Below are 14,398 nucleotides of genomic sequence, written 5' to 3'. Positions count from 1 at the left end.
TACTCCAAGGTTTTATTTGCATGAAACTAGAAACAGTGTGGGCCGTGCAGAAGTCCCTGGAATTCACATCTTGCATGAAACTAGACGCACTGTGGACTGTGTAGAGAGTCCCCAGAATGCACATATTTTTAAAAAATAGAGCGAGAATGGAACCAAACCTAAGGGAAGGAATTTTGGGAAATTCCAGGCTACATCACACCATTAAAAACGGCCCAGTCAGAATTGGACACAAAGAAGCTCTCCACCAATAGAATTGGGTTCGAGTAGGAAGTATTAGCAAAAAAGGTGGAGACTCGTCTGGATCTCCACCAGCATATAAGCTAGGGTTCTGAACGCAGTTTTTTAGTCACACTCCGGAGTCTGGCTCACTAAGTTGTATGTGTTAAAGCCTGTTGACACATTAAACTTGATTGCATCGGACCTTGCCTGTTTCCAGTGTTTCTTTAAGTATTTGCCAGCTGAACCTAAGAGATCAAATCGACATTTGAAGACGACTAACAAGAGACAAGAAGTTCAAGGTCGGGAGCCTACAGGCCCACTTCCAGGCACCGAATCTTTGACACTTCACGGGATGAGAGTCAGCACCTCCAAATCTGAGGCCATGGTCCTCTGCCAGAAACCGGTGGATTGTTCCTTCTGGGTTTGGAGAGAGTTTCTGCCTCAAGTGAGGAAGTTCAAGTATCTCGGGGTCTTGTTCACAAGTGAGGGTAGAATGAAGCGTGAGATGGATAGATGGTTTGGTGCAACATCTGCAGTGATGCGGGCGCCACGCTGGACCATCATGGTGAAGAGGGAGCTGAGCTGGAAGGCAAAGCTTTCGGTTTACTGGTCCATTGACTTCCCAACCCTCACCTATGGTCATGAGCTCTGGGTAGTGACTGAAAGAATGAGGTCACAGATACAAGCGGCTGCAATGAGTTTCCTCTGTAGGGTGTCTGGGCTCAGCCTTAGAGATAGGGGGAGGAGTCAGACATCTGGAGGGAGCTCGGAGTAGAGCCGCTGCTCCTTCATGTTGAGGTGGTTCAACATCTGATCAGGATCCTCCTGGGCGCCTCCTGTTAGAGGTGTTCTGGGCACGTTCCACTGGTAGGAGGCCCCGGGGCAGACCCCAAAGTGTTGCTGGGGAGAGGGACGTCTGAGGTGCTTTGCTCAGCCTGCTGCCCCTGGGACTCAGCTTCGGATAAGCAATTGAAAATGGATGGATGTTCGTTCACCATATCATCTTTGTGAGGTGATGATATGTCAGTGTTGAGTTCACAACTTGTGTCCTCTTAAAACAGGTGGACATAAAATCAGTTATTACAAATTTAAAGACAAAGTACCTTCACTTTATGTTTGCTGCGTATAATCACAGTTTTGATCAGCAGACTTTTTCCCGTCATTGCTGGTTCATCTGAAATGTAGACTGATGTCATATTTTGCGGCTTTGACATCATGTCATGGTTTTTAATGTACCCAGTATCAGTCATGTGGTGGCCTGGCGGGTATAAAACATCCTGACAGCTGCCAACACAACCCTCCCCCATGCTTTACTCACTGGGTGTTATAGGAAACTGGTGGGTGTGTTTCTGAGCCCTGCAGAGTTGCTTCACTTCGTGTTTGGTCAGACTCCACTGGGTTCCTGGCTCTTAAGAAAGAAATAAAATGCCTGACTGTGGGCAGGAAGTATTTATGTTGAAGTGGCTGGTCTCTGCACACCTGATAGGGCTGAGTGTGCTCGTTACAGTTTGGTCAACAGCAGACCCTGCGGTGTATGCAGGCTGCTGTTTGTACTGCGGGGACAGAGGATCTTTCTATAGGAAGCTCCAAACCAGCAAAATACACAACCTGGGTCAAACATGTCCACAAACATTTGGCTAAAGGTGTATTTACTCACTCGTAAGGGTTTATGCTCGTTCCCTGGTGGAAACAGTCTTTATGTGTGGTTTGTCTTTTTGTAGGTTTCAGCTTGTCTTTAGCTTTGCTCAGACTTACCTGGGATTATCAGCAGTGTTGGTTCATCAGCTCCTAGAAAACCACAAAAATGTTTCCTGTGGTGTCGGGATGAGTCACAGAGAGGGCGGAAACCTGCTTTAGCATTGCAGGGAGGAACAGTCATCACGAGTAAAGACCCTCACCTGCACTGATTTAAAACCACTTCACAGGAATATTTCATAATAACAATTAAGTATATCCCATAATGGACTTTGAGCGTGTTGTAAATCAAGTGGTCGGAGAGAAAACCAGACTCCTGCTCCTCCTCTTGGCTCTGTGTTCAGGCTTTAGAAAATCGAACGTGTGACGCGACTGTTACCGGCTCACCCTTTTACCCTTCAAGGGCAGCAGCCTTGTCAGTAACTTGTGAGGGTGTAATGTGTGCTTCAGTGTGTGTATGGAGGCAAGCAGCTGTCTCAGGGTGTCATGATGAAGACGGCCGGCGGCAAAGAGTGATGATTGGCAGAATTAAGTATCAAGATAAGCTCAGGGCCTTGTTTGTTGTTTTTTGCGGTGAAGACTGCAATAAAGCCATTGTTGGTGAACGCCTCGCCATCTGTCTGTCTGCAGAGTGGTCCAGACCGCTAGAAGCTAGTTGGCAGCTAATAACAAGCCAAACTAAAATGAACGTTAATAAGACAGCTTGTTCTCAACTACGGATTGGAGCCTGTAGGCTGTTGCTGAGAGAGAGAGGTAACAGGAGACTTTGGCCAATTTCAGAGAGAGGGCGTTCCTATTGATTGTTCTACAGATGCAGATGTGCGTGCACGTCCCTTCAGACAGTAAATGTCTGATTCAATGAGAGGGAATCCTTCAGAGAAATGTCCAGCACTGACAACACACTGTGAAGCAACCCAAAAAAGGAAGATGGACCGATCAAAGAGAATCTGACAATAAACTAAATAAAACACGTGTCAGTGTCTGCAAAGCATTTTGGAGATGGGGAGAAAATGTTGCTAATAGATTAGCCCTCTGCTAACCGGTGCTAAAAGCTCACAGCTTCAGTTTTTGTTTATGTAGCTAACATTAGCTGGAGCACTCGAATCACAGTGTGTCCTTCGCCTCACTCCCTGCCGCTACAGACCACCTTGCCAGATGGAGGTGCCAGGAGTGAGAAACAGGTTTGGAGATGAACAACAAGTCAGCAGCCACAGCAACCTGAATCCAGCCACTGCAAACACAAGCTCTGGAGACCAGACAGCCCAGACTCCCTGCTGGATCAGCAAACTTTCTGTTGCTGCCGTTACACAGGTTAGGGGTGGGGGTAACGTTGTTTACATGAGCCTGTTTAAATCAATCTAAAATAAAAAAGTATTAAAGCTAGATCATTCATTCTTTTGCAACAGAAAGCTAAGACATCTGTCTTTCATGCCATCATAATCTCTGTATGTGATGACGTCATTATGTTAAGCTACAAGCGGTCCAAAAGACGGCGAAAATGCAAGGTGATGCCACAATATTGTCCCGTAATGGCTGCAGGAGATTGTTGATTACATGAACCTGTTTGAAATCCATCTAAGATAAAAACTATAATATATAAGATATATTATATAATATCCTCTCTTCAGGCCAGCAATCCTGATTCACTGACTTTTTCAGTGAGTGTGTGCAACTTCATTTCAGTCTCCTGGAGCTTGTTTACCGTAGCAGCTACTAAACCCTCCATTGTGGACACTCGGTGCTCGGCTTCGTCCAGTCTTTTAGTTTTGCTGTCCACCCAGGTTGTCATAACTTTCAGTGCATTTGCAAATTTGGCTAGCCTCTCCTCAGTAATCTTGTCGACGCTCTCAGTAACTTCACCAGCTAGCCGCAATGACTAACCACAGTCACCTGAGCAGCCATCTTGCACCTCTGTATCACCTTAGTTCCTCAGATTTCTTTGTGGTTGGTTTGCTTTTTCAGACAGCGCTGTGTTTTGTCCTTTGCCTGACATTCTCAAGAAGTACACGTGACAGTCTGTTATCAGGAAAAATGTGAATTACAATTGACGTTTGTGGAAGCTTGGTGCAAATCCGCCCTCTCAGCTCAGTGACATCATCCCTGCCCTGTAATGGAGTCGTCTAGTTTCACAAGCTGTGACAGGAAGGTATATTCGTGTGTCACCAGCATAGAAATTATCATTTATGATTATATGTTTTTCTAAAGATGTGACCAAGCATCTACATGCAGAACAAAAGTAGTCTAAGTATTGATCCCTGTGGAACGCCACATTCAACCTGAGACCAGGAACATACAGCGACAAGACTACATGAATGGAATCAGACCAGCCGCTTTGAGACCAGTAAGGTTTCCGAGCTGGCATAAACATAGACATAAAGACATGTTGTTGTGGTCCTGCATGGGAAATATGTTCATGTCCGGGTCCAGGGACAGAAGTCTCCAACGAGTTTCATCTTCATCTCTCCCATTCTGCGCACACTTATTGACCTAAAAACAAATTAAACTAACGAGGCTTACTCACTGTCAGCTGTTTAAACCTCGTCCATCCACATCTGTCTTGGTGCTGTAATGACAGCAACCCACTCAGATATGAGCTCACACGAATAAATGTGAGTCACTGTCACGTCTTTTCCACTGACATCACTGGAACCTTCATCTCTGACACTGTCTGTTTTATTAATATGACCAGATGTGTTATTATTGGAGAGGAAACCACTGACTTTATATAAATAACAACATTAAAGCCCTGCTAGAGTTTTTATTTCACTCCACAACACGAGGGTGGTCGATGGCAGACAACAAGGTCACAAAGGGTGGAGGGGTTCATCCTCATATATTCTGATACTAATCTTGCACACTCACCTGTAGTGTCCTTCAGCCCCTCCCCTCTGTCCTGCAGTAACCCCTTTATTTACCTAAGCTTCCCGCCCACCTGCTCACCTGTTCTTCATTTCAACTATTAGTCTGGCAGTATATATATATATACCAGCCCATTTCCACCCACACTCGGCCACAGTGTCCTGTTTGCATTCGCCCAGCTTTCCAGCCTTTGTTTCTACCTGCCAACCCCCATCACCTGCAGATTCATGATCCTCTGCCTGAAGTTTGCCTGTTCTGCCTGCCTGCCTGGTTCCTGGTTGAAGCTTGCTGTTATTTCTGAGTGAAGGGATTTTTGTAGCCTCAGTGACATCATTTTAATCAGCCCTGTATGTGTCAAGTCTTGAGGTAGCTGTTTGTTGAAATAATGGGCGGATGAAAGTAAGCTAATTGAGTGCTTCGGTGTCAGATTCTATCTGGATCTCTCAGTAAAGATGTGCACCTTCCCAACACGTAATTCACTGATCACACATTGTATGTTTTATGTCTAAATGTGACTGTTGAATGTATGTGTTGAATCCGTCTGCTGCAAACCAAATCGCCCTCCAAGGGACAAATTAATAAAGTGAAGTGAACACGTTCTCACTCCCAGCTCGTCAAATACTGATGCTTGGTCAGTGGACCTACACCTCAAACTATGATGCTCTAGGTACCCCTCCTGTGTCAGTTTTGGACCCTCAGAGACAGCCTGTCAATTTACGCTCATTACATCATGTCTTTTCAAAATAAACTCATGTTTTCACAGGTTATGTCCAGTTAAATGCCTTCAGTCTCTTTTCAAAACAGTCAGCTTAAGTATAACTTCATTTTTAGGTTTATATCCTCAGGTTTAAACAACAAAACCATGTGGTTAGGTTGAGAAAAAAACATCATGGGTTATCTTAAAATATGTATGTGTATAATGTAACGTCATGTGTCACATGTTGCATACAGGCAGCTTCGGATCAGGAGGTAGAGCCACTAAGCAGAACACTGTTTCTTCGATCCCCAGCTCCTCCAGTCTGCTTGTTGAAGTACCCCTCAGAAACATACTGAACCCTAACTCAGTCCTTGTGTGGTGAGTCACCAGTGTATGAGTGTGTCTGTGACCGAGTGAATGTGACAAGTCGTGCTAAAGCACTTCTAGTGGACTAGAAAGAGACTGTGCAAGTTGTTTAAACATCTGTTGGTGAAAGTCTAGAGTTTCGTGGATCTACATCCAGAGCCGTGACTTTTTGGATGGACCAAATGTACAGAGCTGTAAAGTTGTCCACCATGGTAGCAGTTAGCAGCTAGCTAACCGTAGCTAACTTGTTTGTCCATTGTTTGGTCTGTGACGTAATAGGTCAACAGGAAAAAGGTCCAGTACTAACAAGCTGAAAGGGGGCATATCTCCACCTATCGTAGAGGAGTCGCACATACTTGGCTCAATAAATGGATTCCCCTCCCGTGCTTGTATACTGGGACAAGGACAGTAGTCAAGCTGGGACTGTAGCTGCACTTCACTCTGCATGGAAACGTACTGACTAAGTCTGACTCCTGAGTTTATGAGGACGGCGTCTCTCTGCCAGGTCGCAGGCTGACACTGTGATGATTTGTTGTGATGACGCCATACGTCCATAAATCCATTCAGCCTGCCTTCATGTGCGCAGCACATTATAAGTAACTGCTCAGTCTCTGTGAAGAGGCTTCAGGCTTTCCTCTGCAGCTGATCAGATACCTGCAGACTCTCGACACTCCCAGCATGCTCTCTGCTCAGCCCTCCACAGCCAGTGATGACACTTAAAGAGAAACAGTAAATGTTAATAACAGATGGAACTTTATTTTACTTTGTGCGTGGGTGTTTTTAAAGCTAGATTCTTTATGTGGGTGGGTGTGGATGTGTGTGTGTGTGTGTGTGGGATGTGGCTTTCTGAGCTCAATGAGGGAACATTTTCTTCAGGCCAAATAAAGCTGCCCATGTAAACTCCACATTCCTGAGCTTGCGGTGTGTCTGTCTCAAACTCTCTTTCTTCATGGAGGGAGGAGGCTGCGTGTGTGTGTGTGTGTGTGTGTGTGTGTGTGTGTGTGTGTGTGTGTGTGTGTGTTTGACTTTCAGAGATCTGCACAAGTCTGACTTTGAGTTTTTGAGTTTCACACACCTTCTGCTTACTGTCACAAAACGTCTCTCTGCAGTTTGTGCACTGAACTGAATTCGGGCTGTTGGGGAGCTGATGTCACATCAGTGAATTTAAAGCTGCAGTTGGATCTTTCATAAACTCAACATCTGTATTATGAACAGAAATCACTCCTCACTGTTGGCAACCATGTTGGAAAATAAGTAAAAGGTTCCATGTGTGAGATTTTGGGGGTTCACTGCCGTCTAGCGGTGAGGACTGCAGATTGCAATCAGCTGAAACCTCTCCTGGTTTGAATTCCTTCAGTGTTCGTTGTTCAGAAGGTTTTTAGCAGGAGCTGAGTTATCCTCAGAGGTCTCTTCCTCTCCTAAAGAAACAATTTTCGCCCCCCCAGTGTTTAACCCAAGCCGGCACCGTTGTCTCCTCCTTGTTACAGATGAAATAATTTGCTATCAGTTCATCCGAAGAGACATTTCCTCTCTAAACTTCTCACTTCTCTTAAAGTAAAAAGAAAATTCATCAACATGTGCACATAAGAATATAAATGTGTTAAGTCTTTGGCGATTAGCATTGATAAGGTATGATTTAAGGAGGGTGATGAATCCATAGTCGAATAGGGAATAGAAAAAATACCCTTTTTTTTTGTTTTTTACAAAAAACATAAATTAAAAAGTCATTGTTCTGCAGCTCACAGGTAAGTCTCAAGTGTTTGCACTCTAGTGCAGTTTTAATTTCGTTGATTAAAACTATGAGGAAAATTTTTCATCGACGACCTTTTTCCATGACGAAAACGAGACGATGACTCGCTAAAAATTAATCTTGATACCAAAAACTAAGACGAAATCTATGTTTCATTTTCGTTGAAATGTGGTGGACTATCAGATATTGAAAGCTGAGAATGGCCGTGCTTGTAATTGTCTTCAAATGCTGCATGAGTGACAGGCTGGTGAACAGTAAATATTCTGCACCAGGATGTTTCAGTAGCCAGCAGAAACAGTCAAGTGCAAATTGTGAGCTGTAATCTGTCGACTGCTACTGCAGAGCTGCAGACTCTGTGGACAACATGTTCTCATTATGAAATTGTCAAATACCGCCGCTTGCTCATCGATTCATGTGTCGGACACTGATGAAAAACAGGCAGCAGTATGATACGCCACCAGACAGCTTCAGTTTGAAATGTCACGAGACAACAACATAATTTAAGGAGCTGGAAAGTCTCAGTAGGGCGGGTAAGAGGGAAGGTAGATGGGTCCAACAACAGGGGACTTTCACCCAGGAGGCCAGTGTTTGTTTCCTGTTTGAACATAGAGCCAAACAATTATGTTTTTGTCTAAACCTAACCACGTGGAAATAAACACAAATACGAAGTATTTTACTGATGTTGTGAGTTTACTTAAAAAAAAAAGACTGTTTTTATCTAACAAGCAGAAACTGTACATTTCCTGTCTAAATAGAAGTGCATTTTATGAAGACATGACGCATAAACAGGCATAAACTGACACGCTGTCCTGGAGCATTGACCACAGACGCACCCAGAATGCCTAGCATGTCATATGTGGACGTGAAAGTCGACTACCAAACGGCGATATGTGACGATTTGGTGGTGAGAATGTGTCGCTGTGGTGGAGGACCTGCTCTGTATGTAGATATAAACAACTCAGTGTAAGAAGACTTAGGGTGCTCTCACACCTGCCCCGTTTGGTTCGGTTCAATCAAACTCCAGTTGGTTTGCCCCCTCAGTGTGGTTCATTTGTGCAGGTGTGAACACACCAAAACAACCAGACAGAGACCTTCTTGAAGAGGTGGTCTCAGTCCGGTTACAAACGAACTCTGGTGCGGTTGGTTTGTGGTGAGAACAATTGCAGCAATAACAATTATACAACTTTGGAACAACATGAGTCCCTGATTCAGACCAAAGGAGACCACTCTAGGGCTGACAGCAGCCTGACCTACATGAAAGGTCCAGTGTGTGGGATTTGGTAGTATCTAGCACTAAGGTTGCAAAACTAAAACCAGTGTTTGATTTGTGAGTATCATATACCAGTAGATGCAGCTGAACTCTTCACACTGGAGCTCTAAGTAAAGGGTCTGTAAACTGTCCTTGGCAGCGTCAGTGTGACAGACAGGATGGAAACATTTAGATGGAGTCTTTGTCCCACCCAAGAACCAAAAACCAGCTCCACAACAATCTGCCTGCAGCTGCAGCCTCTGTGACCTCAGGAGGAGATGCTCCTCGGAAGAACCGCACACACAAACATGTGTGCACGCAGACACACGTTCACAGCTGAATTACAGGCAGATAACGACCACACACAGCGTTATCACCCTGACAGCTTTAAAACTCTCTCCACTTGATTTAAGACGCGTCTGTAAATACACACTATCAGTCACACACATGTAGCATTACTGTGCGTTATCACACAGCCCGGCCGTGCAGCAGGACTCTGTCATTAGAGACGAGCTCAGCATCCACGTTAAATTACACACTCTCCTCTCTGAACCTCAGAAAGCCTTCAGGACGTCCCCGCTGAGCAGCACGCTATGCTGACAGAGACCCAGAGAGGACGGGAGGGTGACTGAACTCATGCGGCTCGGCCTTCGAGGTCAGTGCAGCTTTAATTTGCATAAATGGTTTTTGGGCTTTCCACAGCTGGAGTGGACCTGGAAAAAACCCTAAACACTAAACCGCTGAAACACTTCAGACTTTCCAGGAGTGACTGACAGAGAGAGAGAGAGAGAGAGCGATGAACAGGATCAGGGACTGAACTGAGACGTTGTCAGCTAGAAAGTTTCGATACAGTCAGCCATGTTGGAGAAGATGTCGTTCAATAAATGTGGATCATACCCGTGTGTTTTGGCTTTGTCCTGAAATTGTACAGTTTTGAGTAGTCTGGGCTATACCTAGGTCATGCATGGTAGTGTACTTGGGTAATATGTCAGGAGGAACTGTGTTAGGGGAAGACAGATATTGAAAATTTTGTTGGCAGTCTGTAAAAAGGCCATCATGTTTTAAGCCAAAACATGACTAGAAAAATTCTGTTCTTCAGAATTGATGGAGTGTTAAAATGTGTTTGTCTTGTTGTGTTATTGGGAGCCAGAATAGAAGGAGTCATGGCTCAAAACCAGCCGCCACACACATACACATAAGGTTCTGTGTATTAAGGGTTATCATGTCCACCTCATCAGAAACTGGGGAGGGATTAAGAGGAAGATTGGATTTCTCTGCAACGCTAATTTTTTAGCACATTAGCTAACGTTAGCTTCCATAGCAAAACAAACAAGTGTGGTCCTCCTTTGTAAGATTGGCTTCCTGTGACATCATCCATCCACTGAGTGAGAGCATACGGGTCGGCCAGTCTGGTCCCGTTGGTCAGTGTTTACTTATTCAAGTAACACTGGCGGTCCCGGAGAGTGAGTGACCTGACATGGTGCGTTGGTAAATTCAGTCTGACGCTCTACACTAAAATGAGAGCCCTGTTGGTGGAAGAAACGCAGCGTTATATTTCTACATGAATGAACCAACGGTTAAGTTAATCACACATTCACTCCGCTCGGCGCTCTGCTGCTCCGTCTCCACAGACAGAGTGTCCAGAGTGCGCTCTGCCACTCTGAGAGTGCGCTGCTCTGGATAACCCAACGCTACATTCAGACAGCGCTCCCAATTTATCAACGCTCCAGTTTGTGTCAGAGTGCGCTCCCACACTCACAATGAGTGTTTCTGAACGCACCACTCACATCATCTTCCTCCATCGTCTAAAACAAGACAACACAACTTGTGTCTGTGGAGAACTGTTTAGCCTCCAGCTAAGCCCCGCCCACCAAAAACATCATACTGTTTACTCACAGTTAAAGGGTCTGTCTCACTATTATGACCTGGATGACCTGAATCTTCGCCACCATGACTAGAGAAAGACTAGTTGTTCTCTGGGAGGAGTCTCAGGTCTTCAGGACACTGATGAAGCTTTTGTTGTTTCGCAGCCTCTCAGAACGTCTGAGTGCAGAAAACAGTCACATCTTTAAAACTCATTTGTTTTCTTTGGCTTTCTCTTGATTTTATAACTTAAACTTCATGGGTTGTGAACTTGTATCTCCCTCTTCTCCTTCTCTTCTTCCTGTGAAGCTGTTTCAAACTTCTGTTTGGACGAGTGTTTGTTGGAGGACTCTGATGAGAAGAGCACCTGTGTTTGTCTCTGAACGCTGCAGGAGTGCAGGAAAAGTCCTGAGGACGAGTTTGGTGAAGAGGAATGTGTTTTTTTACTGGCCTGGTACGTCCTGGCTCCGCGCCGCTCCGCTCTGTCCAGAGTCTGGGGTTTGGCTCCGGCTCCAGGTCTGGGTGGGTCCAGACTGGTCTGGCTGTGTGGTTTAACAGGGTTAGTGGTTAGTGCAGGGCTGGGGCCGGGGCTGCTGCTGAGCTCACAGACATCTGCTCCACGCTCTTACAGAGAATGTCCAAAATAATATAACTCTGCTCTGCTGGCAGACGACGCAGGATCATCGCCTCAGAGTCACACACATATACACAGATCACAGTACCTGTGCTTGACTCTCTGTAGTAAAACGACACGCTTGAATGCAGCAGTGATATTAATCCAAGAACATTTTTCTGCATCACACATTCTTTGACTACTTTAGGAACATTTTGCTGATACATACTCTTGTAGTGGAGTATTTTCAGACTGTGGTATTTCCACTTCTTCTTGAGTAAAAGATCTGAGTATTTCCTCACACATAGACAAACAGACCTACAGCCCACAGAACAATATAATGTGCTGCACTGCGTGTTCTGTCTGCCCTGTTTGTTTTGACTGAGATCCAGTTTAGACACCGCCACATACACTCAGACACATGCAATGTATTTACCGTACACATCCAGTGTCAGAGCAGTCGTCAGATGGAAGTGTTGGCGTTATATGTTTCTGCAAAGCATGAATATGTTTGTACGTTTTATAGGAATCATATCAGCGTTTCTAAGGTGACATCACTGTGTCTCCTGATTGGACAGTGCCACAAAAATCATCTGTGTTTTATTGAGATAATCCTGCGTTTCCTAGAGCGATGGTGCCACAAAAATGGGCTGTTGCTACCAAGACATTGCTGCATTTCCTGCCATAATAGTGCCATAAAAAGCAGTTGGTTATTAATGAGACATTGCAGTGTTACCTGCCGCGATTGTTCCCCTTAAACCAGGTATTTTAAGCCAAATCCGATCTTTTCCAAACCATAGCCAGGTAAGTGGAGCTACAGTTATAGCTCATGGGTACGTGGGTGTATTTTAATGACCTGTCGCTGCATTTCCTGCTGTGTTTCCAGCAGCTTTTAGGAGCAAAACGTGGGTGTTTTGTAGCCACCCATGGCTATGTTTCCTGTCTGAATCGAGCAGCAACAAGTGGTTGTTTTTATCAAGACATCGTTGTTTTTCCTGTGGGACTAGTGCCACAAAAAGCATTTGTTTTTTAGTGAGATATCGCTGTGTTTCCTGACCGGATAGCGGCATGAAAAGCAGTTGTTTTCTATCGAGACATCACTGCATCTCCTGCAGGAATACTGCTACAAAAAGTTGCTGTTATCAAGACATTGCTGCATTTCCTGCCATAATAGTGCCATGAAAAGCAATTAGTTTCTAACAAGACATCACTGCGTTTCCTGCTGTGATTTTTCAACTTAAACCTGGTTCTTTTTCGAACCAAAACCAGTTAAGTGGAGCTACGGTTAAAGCTCGTATTTTAATGACCTGTCGCTGCATTTCCTGCTGTGACAATGCCACGTAAAACAAACAGACAACTAAACTGGATGTGATTTAGAGAGTCACAGCTGTGTTTCTAGCAGATTTTTAGGAACAAAACACGGGTGTTTTGTTGTGACCTGTGGTTGCATTTCTTACCCAGATAGAGCTGCGACAAGTGGTTGTTGTTATCGAAAAATTGTTGTTTTTTTCTGCAGGAATAGTGCCACAAAAAGCTGGTATTTTAAGCCAAACATGATCTTTTCTGAACCATAACCAAGTGGATTTTGTGCCTGTGTCTAACCATGTTAACCACAGTGTTGTTGAAACATGAAGTTTAACGTGTTCATGACATAGTAATGTACAAATGAAACATATATGAGGTTTGCAGAAACATACAACGCACTTATTAAGGGTTGATTAAACATACTGGATTTCATCATCAGTCTGGCTGTTAGCTGAGGAGATGTGAGACAGACACTCTGTGGGGTTGACTCAATAATTAGTGTTGAAATGGAGAAATAATTTCAGCTTAATGGGAATTTTGTCTGACAGTATTTTATGTGCATATACACTGTTTCAAAGGCAGCTACATTATTATTATTATTTGTTGTTTAGATGATTGTATCTCAGTCTGCAGCTTCTCAGTCGTGTTCTTTCATCACATCCTCACTGTGACCTCGTCACATGTCCACGTTTGGTCATGGACTTTCCACGTCCACATATGACGTCCAAGGTACCCTGGGTGTGTTGGTTGTTGACGTTCTGGGACGCCGTGTCAACTTCAGCCTGTTACATGCATTGTCTGTTTTCAAAATACACTTCTGTTTTCACAGGAAATGTACAGTTTGCATACAGTCTCTTTCAAAATAAAAGCACTGTGTCGGTACACGGTACATCAAACACTGCAAATTGATGTATTTCCTTCAACAACTGAAGCATGTGGTTGGGTTTGGGAAAAAAGAACAGGGTTTGGCTTTATAATCTTAAGGGATGTGAACACTGCTCTCCCGGCTAAAGGTCGGTGTTTGTTGGACCCATCCACCCCTCTAACCCGCCCTACTTGGAGTTTTGCCGCCCTAACTTTCATACTTGTCCCATCGCGTCTCCCCCTGACACCACCAAGCACCATCTTACTATATAATGACGAAAACTGTGTGTGTGTGTGTGTTCCACGTTTTCCTCCTCACTGACTTGGTCAATCCATGTGAAATTTGGCACAGTGGTAGAGGGTCATGGGAGGATGCCAATGAAGCAATATTACATCAATTGGCCAAAGGGGGGCGCTATAGCAACCCACTGAAATGTCAAACTTTGAATGGGCATATCTCATGCCCCGTATGTGGTAGAGACATGAAACTTTGCACAGAGATGCCTCTCCTCATGAGGAACACATTTGCCTCAAGAACCCATAACTTCCGCTTATATAGATTTTCCGCCATTTTGAATTGTTTGAAAAACACTTCAAATGGATCTCTTCCTAGGAAGTTTGAGCAATCTGCATGAAACTGGGTGAACATAATCTAGGGAGCAATATCTAAAGTTCCCTCTTGGCAAAAGTTGGAAAACTTCCTAAAACTGAGCTTCTATAAGGCAATGAATATTGGGGAGGGCGTGGCTCATCACATAAAGGTGTAGAACATCTCAAGGGTTTCACCCATCACCACGCAACTTTGTAGGCATATGAGCACACATAATCTGAGGGGACGCCTCCATTATTGAGCCCATCAAACAAAATGGGGGCGCTAGAGAGCTCATTTCTTATCTAGGCCTAACCGCCATATGGATT

This window comes from Epinephelus fuscoguttatus, linkage group LG18, assembly GCF_011397635.1.
Source record: "Epinephelus fuscoguttatus linkage group LG18, E.fuscoguttatus.final_Chr_v1".
Taxonomy (NCBI): Eukaryota; Metazoa; Chordata; class Actinopteri; order Perciformes; family Serranidae; genus Epinephelus; species Epinephelus fuscoguttatus.
The sequence above is the reverse complement of the archived record's forward strand: the minus strand, read 5'-3'. Positions refer to the sequence as shown.